The sequence below is a fragment of the Leopardus geoffroyi genome, chromosome C3 (assembly GCF_018350155.1).
Source record: "Leopardus geoffroyi isolate Oge1 chromosome C3, O.geoffroyi_Oge1_pat1.0, whole genome shotgun sequence".
Lineage (NCBI taxonomy): Eukaryota > Metazoa > Chordata > Mammalia > Carnivora > Felidae > Leopardus > Leopardus geoffroyi.
The window spans coordinates 15,220,001-15,238,238 of NC_059338.1; the positions used below are offsets into that span (position 1 = coordinate 15,220,001).

Consider the following 18,238-nt stretch of genomic DNA (forward strand, 5'->3'; position numbering starts at 1 on the left):
TGTGGCAATTTAGCCGCAGAATTAGAGAGTCCCAGCTACTGGGGATCATGGGCTACAAGGGGGTCGGCTCCAGCTGGTCTCCTCCTCTTAGCCTATTGAAGGGCCCCCTGCACTGTGAAGTCTTCTAAAGCCCAGGGCCTTCAGGTGGAGGTTTGTTTGTTTGTTTGTTTGTTTTTTTGGTCTGGTTCTAAAGGTGACATGGTAAGAGCCTAAATATCCCCTTAAACATGGGTCATTAAAGATGAGGTGTTTGCCTGCTAGCCATCTGCTAATGCTGTGGGCATAGCCTGTGGATCTGACGTGCCTACTTCTCTTCCATACTGAACTGCTGACTCTTTCCCAAAGCAGGCGGCGTAGTCCTAGAGGATCTTTCTTGGGTGTCACGTTTTCTTTGCCATTTGTGCTATTTTAGTCTTAGAAGAGAATATTTGCAACACTGGAGGAAGAAGAGACTTACAAATTGAGTGTCTGAGCATCATCTGAACCTTGTAAAAGAAAATAGAAAATACTATCTATTTAACTTAAATAGTATTTAAGAAAAATAATTACCCCAGTTTATAAATGACCTCTTTAAAACTCTAATATGTTCTAAGATTAAAACTGAAAATAATATGGAAATGTTTAAATTGACTTGAAGAATCTCAGGGGTTATCAGTTTGGATGTAGTATTAAATTAAATATTGATACTAATATTACAGAAGAAATATTGTGTACAATTCATTTGCTTTAGCTCAGAGTTTGCTTTTGTTAAAGTGACTTTTCCACTTTTTCTTGCATTTGATTCCAATTTTGTCTGATTCTTGGAAATGCATTTATGTTGCCAAATTATAAATGAGAGATATCATTATACTCTGGCTATTTTAATTGTAACTTCCAGTGTTTATTTTAATAGTAAAATTTATATTGCAGACTTTCTGTGTTGGTAGAGAATATATATTAAGTGAATGGATCTTTTAGGAAAAAGCATAATTTACAGATTCATCTCTCTTACTTTGGACTTAATGAACCCACTTCTAGGGATAAAAGAGTAGTGATTTCTTTTCTGTGGTTTGTTCTGACTTTTAGGAACGCACCTAAATTGTCATCACTTCTCAAGTTGTTGTAGAGCCAGAGAGTAAATATTTTAGGACCTGTGGGTCACATGCCTTCTCTGTCACATACTCTGCTTGGCTTTGTTTTATTTTTTAAGCTGTTTAAGAATATAAAAACCACTCTGAGCTTGGGGCCATACAAAAATATGCCTAGGGCTCGATTTGACTGCTGGGTAACTGCCAGACCAAAACACCCCAATTTATCTTCTTGTAGGCAACATCGACTACTAGGATTTTCAACCCAGAGGACTTCTTTAGGCAACTTTCCATGCCTATTATTTTAAACTGAAAGCAAGTTCTGTATCATGATGATCTTTTAAGTGTACTATCTCAGTTTTCCAAATGTTTTTATTTTTTCAAGGATCACATTTTTCTAGTCTCTTGTCACTGTTCACTGTGTCATATTCGTGCGTGTTAGCTAGTGAATTGGAAAGTGGAATCAATGTAAATTGAAACATAGTAACAGAGCAGTTGACAAAAAGTTGGATCTTGAGTTGTAGAAGACTGATTATTTTCAGAGATGAAATTGCATGGTTGATCTTTGATCAAAGAAAAGAAAATAGAAGAACATTTAACTATCCTTACTATATTTTTGTCCTTCAGATATTAGGAACTCAAATTTGTGACATGACCATCTCTGGTGTCATTTACATGTTTTTTAAACACTTCATTATGTTACTGTAGTTTGAAAGTCACTTAACATTGACATATCATTTTAGCTATTGATTCACAGGGGAAGTTTACCAGCTGAGTGACACTGGATAAGAACCTGTCCGGTGTAAGGGGTATATGCCAATGGCAGGAGGAAATGAATTTTTAGTGAAACTTTTTATGACATGGTAAAATGCCCAACTATAGTTTACTGTCAAATTAGTGAGATATTTTAGTCACATTAGCCAAAGAAAATTCACTTTCATAGCAATATATTTGCAAAATGAGTGACACTCTTTTCTACTGTCTATGCTGTTTCGCAGTGGTTGGGAAGTGATATAGTATGCGTTTTATGTTCCTCAGGTAAGTTACATTATGTTTATTTTTACTTATTTAAAAAAGGATATTTGATGGAAACCAATTTGACAATAAATTTCATATTAAAAAAATAAATAAACAATCTTTTGTAATTAACTATAAACAATTGAAAAGGACATTTGTGATAATAGTATCACTAATTTTTAAAAGTGCAATAATTATAATTAATAGAAGGACAAGCATTTTAGTAATTTTTTAAATTTAGCTGTATCTTCTGGGGCGTCTGGGTGGCTTAGTCAGTTTAGCGTCTGACCCATCATCTCACTTCGGGTCTTGATGTCGGGGTTGTGAGTTCAGGTCCCGCACTGGGCTCTGCACTGGACTTGAATGCCTACTTAAAAACACACAAAAAAACTTAGCTCTGTCTTCATACTTTAAAGTGCTGATGTATCTGTAATATTAATATATTCTCCATTGATTCTCCTTGACGTGGCCTACATGATAGAATCATAAAAAATAAGGAGGTAATTCTGGATTATCTCTACATGTACATGCATACGTAAGAGGCCCTGCTCTCCTGTATTTATTTTCGTAAACTTATTTTTTCTTGACTGAAACTGTCTGCCCTCAGATAGTACAGTCAGTTTCCCATGGTTCACCTGAGCTGGGGTCCTCAGAGGTAGCAGCATGGTGGGAAGGGTACTGGTTGTGGCATGAGACCTGGTGCTGTCTCTGGTTCCAGCGTGGCAACATCTCACATGGCAACCCACCTGGGCCGCCCAAACCTATTCCTGAGTCAGTCCCTCTCCTGTGGAAAGGGAGCATGCACATTGCCATTTCTTCTAGGCACTCTGTTGGTGAGTAATTTTCTTTTATTAGCCTGCCCCAGCCTACCACTTGTCAAATCTAAAACGCCTCCCGGCACTCCACACCAACACTCCTCTGGGCAGGTAATGACTGAGGAGGACTTTGTGTAGTTTACACGCTCAAGACTGAGGCACTCCAAGGATCAGTTCCAATTAATTCTGTAAAAATGCCATTTGCTCTCCTGTCTTTTAGTGTGGTCGAATTTTATATTTGTGATGGACTTCTTAGGAAGTGGGGTGTGGCAGATCCTTTGCCTACAGACCAGTAGACTTTCTTCTGGAAGGACCCACCACCACCCTAGAATTATCTGGTGATCGTTTTTGATGAAGGGCCGGAGGCTGTTTTTTGATTACTAGATAAACTGCACAGCAAAGCTATCAGTGCTTCGCTTTCTATGCTAATAGCTTTCATTCTCCCATTCTTGTTCTCCCTTGACCCAGAACCAAGCCCTGACAAATCAGGCTGTTTTATTCAGAGAACCAACTGATAAATTACCTTGTTAGAATTGCCTCAGTAGCTATAGTAGGAATGATACCTTGTGCTTTGTTTTTTCAGAATGCACGCTTTAATGCCTATGTTAAAGTAATTATGTGATAAGACCCTTCCTCCCAAGTTAGTTACTGCTAACCCCAGTAGATTACAATGTTCACCCTAAAGGTAGGAAGGTAAACAAAGAATGAGCAAGGAAAGGTCTATGGTCTCAGGTTCCTATTGATGTGAATGTGGGCCATTTTGGTAATTAGTTGTAAGAGTGTATGTCGCAGTATGATTTGCTGGGCCCTGAGGAAGGGAGACATCAGTAACTTGTTAAAATTCAAGTCTTTGAAGCTATGAGGTGGGATGTAAGGATTGGCGGGGTAGGGTTTCATGGCATGGGTCAGAAAGAACTTTTCTCCTTTATTGTTAACAAGCCCAGAGCAGTGTTTCCTTTTTCTGATCTATTACTTGATAAACTCAGATAATATCTTAGATGTGGTAAAGAGTACCCACTGCATTAACCCACTTTCTCTTGAAGTTGTTGATAATGGGATTCAATAATGGCCTAGTCCTTGCAACTCACTTACACAATTTTAAAAGTGTTTACATCTGAATGATGTTTAAGCATTTATTTATTTCTTAATATTTATTTTATTTTTATTGTGGTAAAAATCACATAACACAACATACACATAAAAAATGCACGTAACATAAAAATCACAGAATATAAAAATTGCCATCTTAGTCATTTTTAGGTGTGCAGTGTATTAGTTAACTGCACATTATTGTGCAACACATCTTTAAATGTTTTTATGCTGTAAAACTGAAACTCTACACCAATTAAACAACTGCCCATTCCCCTCGCCATTCCCGTCTCTTTCCAGCCCCTGGAAACCACTTTTGTGCTTTCTGTGAGTTTGGCTACTTTTACCTCCTATATTCTAATCATGCAGTATTTGTCTTTCTGTGATTGGCTTATTTCAGTTAGCAGAATGTCCTTGGGTTATCCATGCTGTAATATATGACAGTATTTGCTTCTTTTTAAAGGCTGTATAATATTCCATTATATGTCTATACCACTCTTGCTTTTTCCATTCCCCCATCAAAAGACAATAGGTTGTTTCTGCCTCTTGGGTGTTGTGAATAATGCTGCAGTGAACCCGGGTGTAGAAATATCTCATTCAGATCTTGTTTCCAATTTCTTAGATAGATACCCAGAAGTGGGATTTCTGGATCATCTGGTAATTCTACTTTTAATTTTGTGACAAACCTTCATACTGACTGGTTTCCCTTAATGGCTGCACCATTTTACTTTCCCACTGACAGTACACATGGTTTCAATTTCTCTGCATCCATCCTGGAACTCTTTTCTTTTCTTTTCTTTTCTTTTTTTTTCTTTTCTTTTCTTTTTCTCTTCTTCTCTTTTCTTTTCTTTCTTTTCTTTTCTTTTTTCTTTTCTTTTCTTTTTTCTTTTCTTTTCTTCTCTTTTTTCTTTTCTTTTTTCTTTTCTCTTTTCTTTTCTTTTCTCTTGTCTTTTCTTTTTTCTTTTGTTTTTTTTTTCTCTTTTCTTTTCTTTTCTTTTCTGATAGTAGCCATCCTAATGAGCGCATAAGGTGAATGTTTAAACATTTTTGAAGGGTTTCACATACTTTCTGAATTTGAAGTTCTAGTCTTTTACCTCCTTAGGCTGTGCATAAATAATTACATATGTGAACAATGTAAATAGTTGTTTTCAGCCTCTTGAGTTGTACACAATGCCTTTACCACTAATAGTAGATGAAAAATTCATTAGTCTGTCATAATGACTATATCAATTGTTACAATGTGCCACATTGTTCTAAGTGATTTACACTAATTGTTCTATTAATTCTTCCATTATCCCAAAGAAGTAGATACTACTATTATATTATTATACTATCATATTTGTATATGTGGAATTTGAGGCTTAGAAAAATAATGGCCCCCAAACAACTGGATCTCAGACAGTGTGAGCCATGATCCTGTGCTCTTTACTACTCATTACCCTGCCTTGCATATTTTTTAAGCTTTTAAAGCATCAAATAATTTTAGACTGAATTCTTCGTAAGAGATTTTAGTCCATGGGCAAAATTTTCTATAACATTGATAAAATAAAAATGGGAAATTAAGAATATTTCCAAAGTTATGATTAGATAATAGTAAAGGTTTTTAATAGTAAAGGTTTTTTAAAAAGGAGACAATCAGAAATATGTCTTAAAAAGATCTGTTTTTTTAATTCATTTTTAGAAACCCCCTACGTATGAAGTTTGAGGGCTCAGTTCTTCTATCATGCCAGTTTTCTGTCTCAGTTCCCTGATTTTTATCTGTTGGTTCTCATTTTGCTACTCAGGATTTTTTTAATGATGTTTGTAATGTTTATTTTTGAAAGAGAGAGAGTGTGTGTGCACGCAAACAGGGGAGGGGCAGGGAGAGAGGGAGACACAGAATCCGAAGCAGGCTCCAGGCTCTGAGCTGTCAGCACAGAGCCCGACGGGGCTCAAACCCATGAACTGCAAGATCACGACCTGAACCGAAGTTGGATGCCCAACCGACTGAGCCACCCAGGTGCTCTGCTACTCTGGATTTTTAGTTGTTAGTTTTAGGTTGATCCTAAAAATATATCTCCACCCCCACCACTGATAAAACTTCCAGACTCTTTAATTCTTTATTTCAGAAGAAAAGAGGTTTATTTCTTCTCTTGTTTTGATGTGAGAATGGTTGTCTGCTTGTGTAAACTTTGTGACTGCAGTAGAGGGCAACTCTTTTTTTCTTGTGATGAATACTAGTCAGAAGAAGGGGGGAGAATGTGATTATATGAATGAATCTGTATTTTTAAAGAAAAAAATTATGTTCTTTGGGATGAAATTTTGTTTATTTTGGTTTGAATTAGCTTAAAGAGACCACTGAATTCTAATATTCTTTTTAATAAAGGCATAGCTGAGTAGTAATACAAAAAAGAAAAGAAGAGGATTTAGTACACAGGAAATTTTGATTAATTTAGAATTTAGAGCTTGAAATCTGAATGTACCTTTGGAGTGAAGCTGAAAGCATAGCGAAGTCTACATTCTGATATCCATTTTCCAGTGCAAACTATTCACATAGTTTTCATTTGAAGAAGATCAGAGACAAGTACAAGAATCTTCAAAGGAATGAATCTAGCCCAAGATTTTGTCCTTGATTGCACCTTTTTTTTTTTTTTTTTTTTTTTTTTTTACCTTTTGCCTCCAAAGCATCTTCACTACTCCCAAGGCACCTCCTTGCTTCGGGAACGCCTTCACTGTCCCCCAGAGTCTTCAAACTATGTTTTATATGGGGAACAATTTCAAATTTTATAGATATTTGAAGCAAACGCCCTCCAATTTCTTCTGCCATTTGTTCCTCTGAGATAGTACCAATTTACTAAGATTTCTTTTGTAATGTCTGTGCCTAACTTGTAGGAAGCTACTTGACAGAGTTATAAGTAAGAAAGGAAATAATGGGTAATAGATGTTTTGTGTGTGTGGTGGTTTTTTTTGTTGTTGTTGTTGTTTGTTTGTTTGTTTTAAATCATTGCTGCCTTTTGTCCATATGTTTTAAGGTCTGGGGCCAAAGAAATTTGCTAAAGAAAGTTTTATTGGAACACAGCCATGCCCATTCTTGTATTGTTAGTGGCTGCTTTTGGGCTTCTGCCAGATTTCTGGGGAGTCATAGTAGAGACCAAATGACCTTCAAAACTGAAATGTTTACTGTCTGGACCATTAATAAAAAACACTTGTCCACCCTTGCTGTTATATGAATGAGTGAGAGCTAAACAGGTATCCCCAGCCTTCCCTGCTTCCCCTGGGCCATCACCACACAGGAAGTCCCCCTCCGACACTGCTAACTTTTCCCCTGTACTCCTCCTTCCTGAAGAAATGCCTGGCACTTTTCTGCAATCCCTATCATAGCAGACAGTTTAGTACGCAGGTTTTATTTCAGAGAGGAAAATCTTTAGGTACAAACACCACATGTTAGGAAGCTTTCATGGTCCTCCCTTGGGCTTTCCTTGTTTTACTCTAAATCCACTTGGCAGTCCTAATGTCAGTTCCCTGATCCTTGGGGTAATTAGTTATTACTATCCTTTTTTTTTTTTAAGATTATTTATTTATTTTGAGAGAGAGAGGGAGAGCGAGTGAGCATGAGTGTGAGCAGGGGGAGGGGCAGAGAAAGAGGATAGAGAGAATCCCAAGCAGGTTCCAAGTTTTCAGCCCAATGCGGGGCTCGATCTCACGAACTATGAGATCATGACCTGAGCTGAAATCAAGAGTGAGACACTTAACCAATGGAGCCACCCAGGTACCCTGATTACTGTCTTTTGAATATTTGTTTGCTTTTACTTCTCATAATGTGCCTGTGATTTGGACATCAGGTCTATTCCTGTTGGCTTTCTTGCAACAGGCCAGAAGAAATTCTCTGCCAGGCATTTCCTCACTTCTGCACTGAGAACCAGCACCTGGCCACTTGTAGAGCCCCTTTAGCTTTTCTGCATCCTGAATCCCTTCCCTGCATATAATTACAATGTTGTAATTATTGTTGAGAATCGGTGCTCATTCTGGTTCAGGCCTTGAGTTACATGATCTCATTTGATTTTCATAGCAACACCATAAAGGTGTCCATTGGTATGATCCATCTTTCACCCCTGAAGAAGGAAACTTGAAATTTAAAAGCTTTCCTTGACTCCTGTAGAAAATGGTAGAACAATCACTTGAACCCAGTTTGACTCCTATCTTATCTTGTAACCATTGTTGTACTGCCTCCTGCAGTTTAAGGTCAGATCAGTTACCATCACTGTGTCCAGCAGATTTCCCCAAATCTGTGCCAACTTTGGAGGACACAGATAGATGCTTGTTGAATGCATCAACTTGATCTTGAAAGAAGTAAGTCTCTAACACCAATATCTCTTTTCTGACAAAGTTCTTGGCACATTGATGGCACTCAAGAACAGAAACATTTAAGGACAGTATTAGGAAAAGATGTGCTTGTGTTTATTTGTTGAAGGTACAAGGAAAATCTTTGGATTGGTATGAGGTCAATTTCCTATATAAGAGTCAGCTGGGGCACCTGGCTGGCTCAGTTGGAAAATCATGCAACTCTTGAATTTGGGGTTGTGAGTTCGAGCCCCACGTTGGGTAGAGAGATTACTTAAAAAATTTTTTTTGTAACTAAAAAAAAAAAGAATCAGTTGCTTTGTCACATAGGCTATGATCCTAATGCCTCCATGTTTGTCATATGGACTTCCTGTACCGTTTGATGACTGCCACTGTAAAATGTACCTTTCTATTAAAAATAGTGAATGCCTTAGATTTTATCAGCATTTTTTTCTTTCACCTAAAGTATTTTGTTAAACCACTTTTTAGTCATATGTTTTAAAAAACAGATAAGAAAATTCATCAAAGTTTAAAACGTGTAGGTAGAGAAACAACACGTAAAAGTTGCTGTGGAATACTGGGCACAGCAAATTTGGGGGTTATGGTTGCCTCAGATCTATCATCTTTCTTATGGCAGTGGTCATCTCTGAGCTCTTTTATAAATACTTCTGTGACACCATCCCTACTCTGTAGGAGCTTAGAAACTGAGATGCAGTGGCTACACACATCACACAGGGTATTCATTCTACACTAGGGAAGAAGAGTTGCCTTTTCCAAGAAGATGTCATTGCATCAAAACTAAAAAACATTGAATTTCTGGTTACCTTGGATGAGAGATATTTGTATTCTCCATCATCTTCATCAGCGAGCATGTTTTTTATTAGATACTGATTATTCCTTTTTAAAATACCTTTCAGAACACACTCTCCTGAGTATGGATTACTTTTCTCTCCTATCATGAACAATAGCATTATTTTGGGATCTTTAAAATGCATTGTTTACAACCTGACACCTGTTGCTTTGGTGACATGGTCTGTTTGGTTTCTGTGGAATTAAACTGTCCACAAACCGTAGTGGTACAGAGACAAGTAGAGGGATTTCTTTTTGAGGTGTTGAGAGATTCCATTCCCCAAAAGCAACCCTATCCTCTCCCACAGCTGCCCTTGTACCATAAGTCTGACAACAGCAAAAGACAATGCCAAGATCCACCCCTATCTTACGATTCTAAGGCATCAAAATTTCCTTTCCAACCAGCAACAATAGCAACAACAACTACACAAAGCACGCTCTCAGAAGATAGGAATTTCATTTTTTATTTCTTTTCGAACAATACTCCATTACTTTTAGAAGATCGGAGTCAGACAGCATTGCATCATAGTTAAGAGCACGGATTTTCTTTCAGTGCCTTAATTCTCTCATCTGCCAAATGGTGTTCATATCTGTAAAACACATAAAATAGTGCCTGACACCCTTTGTGTTTATTATAGGTATTGATATGCAGATTTTAATGGGCGAATTTAGGGAGCATTGGACTGGATGTCAGGATATTTGAGTTTTAGTCTTTTTTTTTTTTTTGTAATTAATTAATCCATATCCTTGTCAAGAGGGTCCAGCGAATAGAAATTAATCAGTACATATTTACCTGTCTGTGGTCTCTAACACAAGGAGGCTGAACCAGCTAACATTAAGTTCTCCTCAAAGTCTAATATCCTTTAATTTTGTGTTGCTTAATGCCAAATGATACATTATTAGCAGTTTCCTATTAGTTTTATTTTGTCTCATTGACTGTACTTAGCTTTTTTTAAAGAATAATTTGGGGCTAAATATTAAAATGAAGGAATGAGGAATGGGATCACTAAAAATCAAGTCAACAGGTAATGGGTGGCTTCCTGTGGGTCATTGACTTGACTACACGTTCTTTGGACACAGGGGATTCCAAGGGTTGTAAGTTCCTGTCCTTAAGGAATATACAATTGGAACAGGAAGTGGGTGATCCAGTAGACACAAATAATAAAGGATGTTGAGTTCTTTTTTTATTTTGTTTTATTTTATTTTATTTTATTTTATTTTATTTTATTTTATTTTGTTTATTTTTTGAGAGAGAGAGAGAACAGAGCCTGATGTGGGGCTCAAACTCATGAACCATTAGATCATGGCTTGAGCTGAAATCAAGAGGCAGATTCTTTTTTTTTTTTTTCAATATATGAAATTTATTGTCAAATTGGTTTCCATAAGAGCACCCAGTGCTCATCCCAAAAGGTGCCCTCCTCAATACCCATCACCCACCGTCCCCTCCCTCCCACCCCCCATCAACCCTCAGTTTGTTCTCAGTAAGAGGCAGATTCTTAAGCAACTGAATCACCCTGGTGCCCCAAAGTATGCTGAGTTCTAAGAGAATGACCCACGTGAAGACAAATGTGAGATGAACCAGTTACACCCATAAGGACTCAGTCTTGTGGGCTCTGGGAAAGCTTCATGGAAGACATGGTAAAAGAGGCATGTGAAGAGGGCCAGCAGAAAAGATAATGCTGCTTTCTAGGAATTTGGACTAATTCAGTGTACGTGTCAGACAAGGGTGGGCTTGGGATAGATAGGCATAGAAATTGACCTGAGACTCTGGGAAGGGATAAGGCTGGTGGGATTTGGAAGAGCTTTGCAAATCCTTTACCCTTGATTATAATCAGATTACACCCACTGATGTGCAGTTTATGAGCCCCAGCATAGTGACAGGAAGTGCTCACAAGGAGATATGGTTGATATCTCAGAAATTCGCTTCTTAGACAATTTGGTGCTTTAAAAAAAAATGACTTGAGTTCTTCTTCTTCTTCCTCTCTTCCTATTATCTGTAAAATATAGCCACGTACACTAGAGTTGTTGGCAAGGCAAAATTTTCTTTCAGCTTCTCTGGGTGAATGGCATATTCACTTTTACACTTTTGCATAAATCTGAGGAAGGTTGTTTTATAATATTTCCAAATTCCAGATTTAGGTCTTGAGAGCAAAAGTATTTAGTAATTGATGAAATCCTGCAGTGTCTCTCCCTTTTGTTCTCAGAAGGGTGAACAACGTGATCTATGGTTTTAAAACTATATTACATGTAATTCTTACAGTGTTATAAAGTACACGTGATTATTCCTCCTATATATTTTAGTAATCTGACAGGAGTAAAGGTAAAGTAACTAGTTAAGTCCACACAGCTAGTAAATGGCAGAGCTAATTTGGACCTTCATCTGCCATTTCTTTTCTTCCCCTTCTGTCTCCTCCTCTGCTTTCACTCATTTATTTTGAGATGTCTTCCTAAACCCTATGCAAGGTAGTATGTTATGGACATGCAATGGGCATCCAGTAATTTCTTCCACCTTTTCTTTGAGATGAGCACGCCCAGTGCCTCATGTTTAGTCACTGATTGTGAAATTTATGTTATAAAGGAATGTCCATGTTTACGGAGTTGGTAGAAGCTGAGGTAGGCTATGTTTTGTTTAACCTGGGAAAAAAATCAAGGCTGAATAATTTCCCCCCATTTGACAAAACTGTTTTCTTGTGGATCTATCAATACAATCTTGTGGTTGGCTGTATCGTACAGAGAGGTGGTGGATACCCATTGTGGGTTCAGTGGCCCACCCAGTATGGCTCGCCGGAAGATGAAACCAGAGCGTGTCTATAGTCAGTCTATAGTCAGTCGACGTTGCTCAGGGTTTATGAGCCTACCTGCTTATGGGCTTCTTTCTGATCTTTTTTTTTTTCCCTTAAGGACAAACCGTCATCTCTTCTCAAGTGGGAGGTAGGCCTGAGCTTCAAGGTGAAAATGCAGTAGTCTGTGCCTGAATATACTAGTATGGCTCTTGTGTACTATGTTTGTGATTATTGGAATTTAATCCTATAGAATCTGAAGAGCCAAATATCAAAAGACCTTTGCTCTACCCGCTTATTTTCCACCTCAGTTTTTAAGAGGATAGAGGGGCAGCAAAAAGGCAAAGAACGTGGGGCTTTGGCATAACCCTATATATGAAATTGCTTTGATAAGAGCTGGACATGACTGTTAACTGGATGTGACACCCTCTCCTCCCGCCTCAGTAGGCCACAGCCTCCATTTCACAGGTGATCTGCCATCCCTTTGGGAATCTGACATGGCCATTCCTTGTAATACCTTTGGGCATCCTCTTTTAGAACTTGAGGCAGGTTCTCAAAATACCATCAGTGATCTAGAGATCTTTGAAATTTGAAGGTAAATTTAAAATTTAATACTGAGCACGTATCATTTGCCATCATGTCTTGCGATAAGGAAGCAGTCAGATGTTTTGGGTGAATACAGATGAAATGTAGTTTGACGCCCCCCCCCCCCCTTATAGCTTGTAAAGTGACTTTAGTGGCATTTCTAAAGGGAGCTTCAAAAAGTATTCAGAGCAATCCTTTGGGAACAGGTATAATGTCTCTGGGTAACTTTGAAGTCTAACTTGGGATTCTTTGAAAAAATTTAAAAAGTGTGTACATTGATGTACAGATATGTAATAAATTATTATTCCATATTATATAATCCTACTTATAGCTAATATTTCAATTTCAGGTGGAAGGGGCAGAAAATAGGAAAAAGGAAGCATTAAAAACAAGAAAGAAAAGAAAAGGAGAGAAAGGAAAGGTGTATTGCTGTATGGAAAAACTTTTACTATTATACACTAGAGGGTTTTCTTTCATTTTTGAATGTTTTTGGTCATTTAAAACAAAAATACTATGGATTATTGGCTGCATGTTTTTAATGCTCTGTAATTGTGTACTAAGGCAAATCCCATTATTTTAAAATTACTTAATACTGGAAAACAATTGGATAAACCCCACTTGGAGCGCCCTGTGGGTCATCTCAAGCCATTTGGTTCTGTTAATAAAATTAAAACAATTGGGGGAAATATACAGATGCTTTCAAAGTGGCTTTACAATTATGATGTCTGTATGTATGAAAAAGAGGATAACTCTTAGGAACTGCATGAAGCCAAATGCATCATTACTGTGTTTGAGTGATGTGGGTTGGGAGTAAGGATTTGACATATATTTTTATTTTGAGATGCCATGCTAATTTACATCATTCAGCCCTTTCACTGCCAAACTGTAAAAGTCCATTAAGTGACTGAAAGGAATATACAAATTATCCACTGGCACTCCAGGCTGGAGTTTTACATACACCCTGTTATTCTATCCGCCAGCTAGCTGCAAGATTCTATTAAGCAGTAAGTGAGAAAATTATATTGCCTACAAACTAATTGTACAAAAGACTCTGAAATAAGTAATCAGAGCCCAGGACTTTCTGAAAAGCTGCCAGGAGATATTATAAATTGCTCTATCATTCTTGTCAGCCTGGTTTAAAAACCCAAAGCTTCCATGTTGATTTGGTTCCCTCTGCAACAGAGCTCACTTCCCCAGCTATTGACAAAACTGGGAAAATTCCAGTCGTGTCCTCAGTCGGTGCCCAATTCAGTCCCCGGTGCCATCTAACAAATGTGTCCCAGAAAATAGCAAGCTATAATCCAAGAAAACTCCGTGTCTGAAATGAGAATCCTAGCTTGTGAACAATAACTTCTGCCTCCTCCCGAATGACTGTCCTGTGTTAACATTCCAGGTACCCACAGTTGCTATTGGAAATATTTTTACCTGCTTTCCACTTTTCGCGAATCGAAGGAAAACAAGTGCCCCGTAGAGGTCACGTGGTCTACTGGGAGTCATGTCTTTGAGCCATTACCAAAATAGATGTAGCATTATTACCCAGGTGCTTGGGGCAGCACATTTTTAGGATAAAAATGCCTTTAAAAAAATTATTGCATCGAAAAAGCACCAGGGAAGGGATTTCAAGGACAGAATCTGTGTAGACTCTAACACGGATCAAAGACTTTGTTGGGTGGGTGATCATAGCCAACAACAACGAACTGAAACTCACTGGGAGGGCTTTGAAATTAGAGAGGTATCCCTCCAGCACATAAGTTGTTTAGAATAATGTTGATTTGTTTTTCAAGATATAACTGGTGTTACTTAGTGAAATCAAGGTTATCACTCATACATGCCAAGACTAATTTATTGAAATTTGGCTGAAGGATACCTGATTCATCATAAACAATTTCTGTACACTTAAGCTGAAAATATACCATTTGTGCAAACACTCAGGACCACTATATTTTCTATCCATTCACAGTGAAATTTTTACAAAAATGTTTTGTTGCCTATAGCTTTGGGAAGATACTTCTACCACAGCGTAGTTAGGTATTCATTTTTCACAGCATAGTTTGGTCATTCACTCCTAGGCTGAGAATTCATTGACTTTCTTAGGCATGATCTCTGCATTTGTGGGAGCGCGTGTGTTTGCACGTGCATGCTACTGAATCCAGAACCATTGCCCCCTACACCAAATTGTATTGTTATTTGCTTACAAGTCTTATCTCCTCTGTAAGACTGTGGACTTCTCAAGAGCAGGAACTACCTCTTTCTGTTCCACCCCATCACATGATACAAAATTGCAGGCTCATTGATGAGCATCAAGGATCCAAGAATGAATAAGACAGATCTTCTCCCTCAGAGTTCATCCTAAGGCACTATTAAAAATTTCTCTGCCTTTACATTTCTTTTTGTCATTGAGGAACTATGGAATGTAATGGTTAGAAAGGAAACTAGAGTACTTCTTTATATATGACCTAAAATTCTCATGTGGTAATTTTATAATTTTCCTTCTGTTTTTTGAAGAAATTTAAAAATCTTTACACAGTCATCCTTAGAAGGGTCATAAATCACAGATTTAGCTACTCTTGTTGAATCACTCCTAAATATTTTCTCCAATGTGTCCAATAAGTACTATAACAAGATAAAAGTTAACCCTTTTAGTGTCATCTGTCTGTATTTTCATGTTTTATTTTCCTTTCATTCTTATTCTATTCATATCAAGATGCTCTTTTATTTCCTTTAAAGCCTCTTACAGTTTTTTTTTTCTTTTCACACTTTGTTCCCTAACAGCCTTTGTATATTTTTGGTTTTCCCCTCAATGATCTCTTCCTGTTTTGCCTTGCATTTCATTTTTCTCAAAGCCACTTTTCAAGGTTTTGAAAAATTAACTAGGTTTCTGAATACTGTTTTTTGGTTCGTGGAATGATTTTCCTAGTGTTCTTTAAATTTTTTTTTTTAATGTTTAGTTATTTTTGAGAGAAAGAGACAGAGAGAGACAGAGCTGGGGAGGAACAGAGAGAGAGGGAGACACAGAATCCGAAACAGGCTCCAGGCTCTGAGCTGTCAGCACAGGGCCCGACGCGAGGCTCAAACTCACAAACCGCAAGATCATGACCTGAGCCGAAGCCGGACGCTCAACCGACTGAGCCACCCAGGCGCCCCAGATTTTCTTAGTGTTCTTAACATTGCCTCTTGATGAGATGTCTAGCTCTTGACCTTGTGGGCATTACTACATTACAGCACCATAATTAGTGTTCAAAGCAATGACCTTGAGGAATCAAGAAAATATAAGCTTTCTAAGCATATTATTTTACTTATTTACTACTTTTTGGTGGAAGATTTTTCTACTGTGTAAGAAATGGTCCTTGCCTCCAGGATCTTACCATCTAATGGGTAATATGCATGCAAAAAAGGTATGACAAAATATGGCATGTCTGTAGGTGATGAGAGTACGTGAAAAGATATGAGAACCAAGAAGTCATTTTCTGCTATGATGGTCTGAGAGGTTTTCATAAAAGATTTGAATGGAATTTGAGTTGAACATTGTGACTTGGAAGTAATTTTAAGAAGAAAAGAGGGGCAAAGATAGATCATTCTCAGAGGGAAGTCTGAAGGACACAGGAAAAGAATAAATTGAAATGGCTGCATCAGAAAGTTCACATAAGGTAATAATTGTAATATTGCTGGAGAAGTAGACAGGGGTTTTATTGGAGTGGGGATTTTGTTTGCTAATCTAATATTTTATATTTAATTCAAGAGGCCATAGAAATCTAGTGATTTTTTTTAATTTTTTTAAAATTAAAAAAAAAATTTTTAACGTTTATTTATTTTTGAGACAGAGAGAGACAGAGCATGAATGGGGGAGGGTTAGAGAAAGGGAGACACAGAATCTGAAACAGGCCCCGGGCTCTGAGCTGTCAGCACAGAGCCCGTCGCGGGGCTCGAACTCACAGACTGTGAGATCGTGACCCGAGCTGAAGTCGGACGCTCAACCGACTGAGCCACCCAGGCGCCTCTAGTGATTTTTTTTTAATTAGGGTACCGACGTACCCAAAGAAGTCCTAGGAAGAGGTATGCAGCCTGGATTACAGGGGGACAGCATGGAGGCAAAATGCCCAGTTAGGAGATCATGCCCACAGTCCACATGTGAGCTCACACGTGCCTGACTTAGGTTCCTGTCAGAAGTGTGTTCTTGTGGAGGATGAGGATAGAATTTTCAGATGAAGAGGAACTGGTTGGAAATGAAAGATTATTTTTTGTGGGGGCGGGGAGGGGAATGGTGGGTCACCCTGGTAGAAGTTCCCAGCATTGAGTTCAAAGTGTGGGTCATGCTTTGATACTGGAAAGTGAACAAAGGTAGGACTTGATACTGAATCTTTAGGCAAAAACAGGGCAAGAAATGCTGTTTGGAAACCATTTTTCCTCCCTAATAGTTATTGTTCAGCTCTTTCTAAGAAAGCAAAGGCAGAGTTTCTTTTTAATAAGTAGAGGAAGAGGTATGTAGAGTGGAAGAATCTGGTAGTAGAATACTAATTAATCCCTAGGAAATTACTAGCAATACTCCCTGGATGCAAAAGAAATTTCCAGTGATGGTTAAAGGAGCACAGCAGTGAAAAATGGTTCATCTAAAGTTCAGATCCTAAATCCTTTTATTCTCAGCCATGACCCAGCCAGTCTGGTTCCTTTGACTTATCCTCAGTTTCCTGGGTATTAGTAATATCTCTGAAGATGGTGGTGTGTGCCTTTGTTGATGCAATTAATATTACTCTTATTATTGAATCTCTTATGTTAAAAAGTAGTTGCTTTTATTACTATAAATGCCCTGAGTTAGAATGCTAATTTAGTCAAATAGTTTTGATAGGCTTATCTCCAGTTATAGTACACAGCTTTTTAAAAAAATTTTTTAGTCGTGCATACTTAACCAATTTTCGGTAGTTATAAGTGGTTAGGTGTTACTTCCTGTTGAATTAGCAGTTGCTGAGTAGTTGAGTCTTTGTACAATCCTGCAATCCACTAATGTGATATTTAATGAGGAGACATCAGTCTGGAGAAAGGTAGTCAATATAAATCAGTGTTTACAAAGTGTGATTAACTCTGAAATATTTCATCAATGCTGTGGTCCCAGGCAGACTCTATGCTAATTACTAGAATCTGCGCATGTTTCAGGGGACTTGGATGGACCCTGAGTATTGCAAACACGGAGCAGCAAAATTGCAATTATGCTCGGACCGTCTCTGATGACAATTTATGCATTTGGTGTGATGACCTCCCCCTTCCCAAGAGGGCAATAAACAGAATGCATTTTCATTAAGATACTAATGCACTTAATCACAAGGGGAAAGGGTTAGGAAGCAAGGAAAGACCTTCAAGCACTATGTGACAGAGCTGATACGGGAGAGAGGCTTTATTTTAAAGGCAGCTTCTTTGCAAAGCTGTAGGCAGCCCCAGAGCACATCCCACATGCTGTCATTGGCATTAATTGAAAACATTTCAAGTTAAAGTTTGGATCTTCTTCTGGCTACATATTTATCACTTCCAGGGTGTAAGTACGACCACAAATAATGTCAACTCTGATATTAACAGTGTAGTTTCGTAGCAGTTTATTTTTATTTATGACCCTTTCATGGAGCTTGAGTGTTTGGAATTCATTAATGCAGATAATGTAACAAACATGATGATGACGATGTTGGTCATCATCATCCTCTTCCTCCTCCTCTTCCTCCTCCTTTTCAAT

General features: G+C 37.9%; 1 protein-coding gene across 13 annotated transcripts in view; it reads left to right on the forward strand.

Moving 5' to 3' along the window:
• The window catches only part of ESRRG (estrogen related receptor gamma), a 627,347-nt gene that overhangs the window by 453,544 nt on the left and 155,565 nt on the right, over positions 1–18,238 (forward strand). The gene's annotated exons all lie outside the window — the stretch shown is intronic.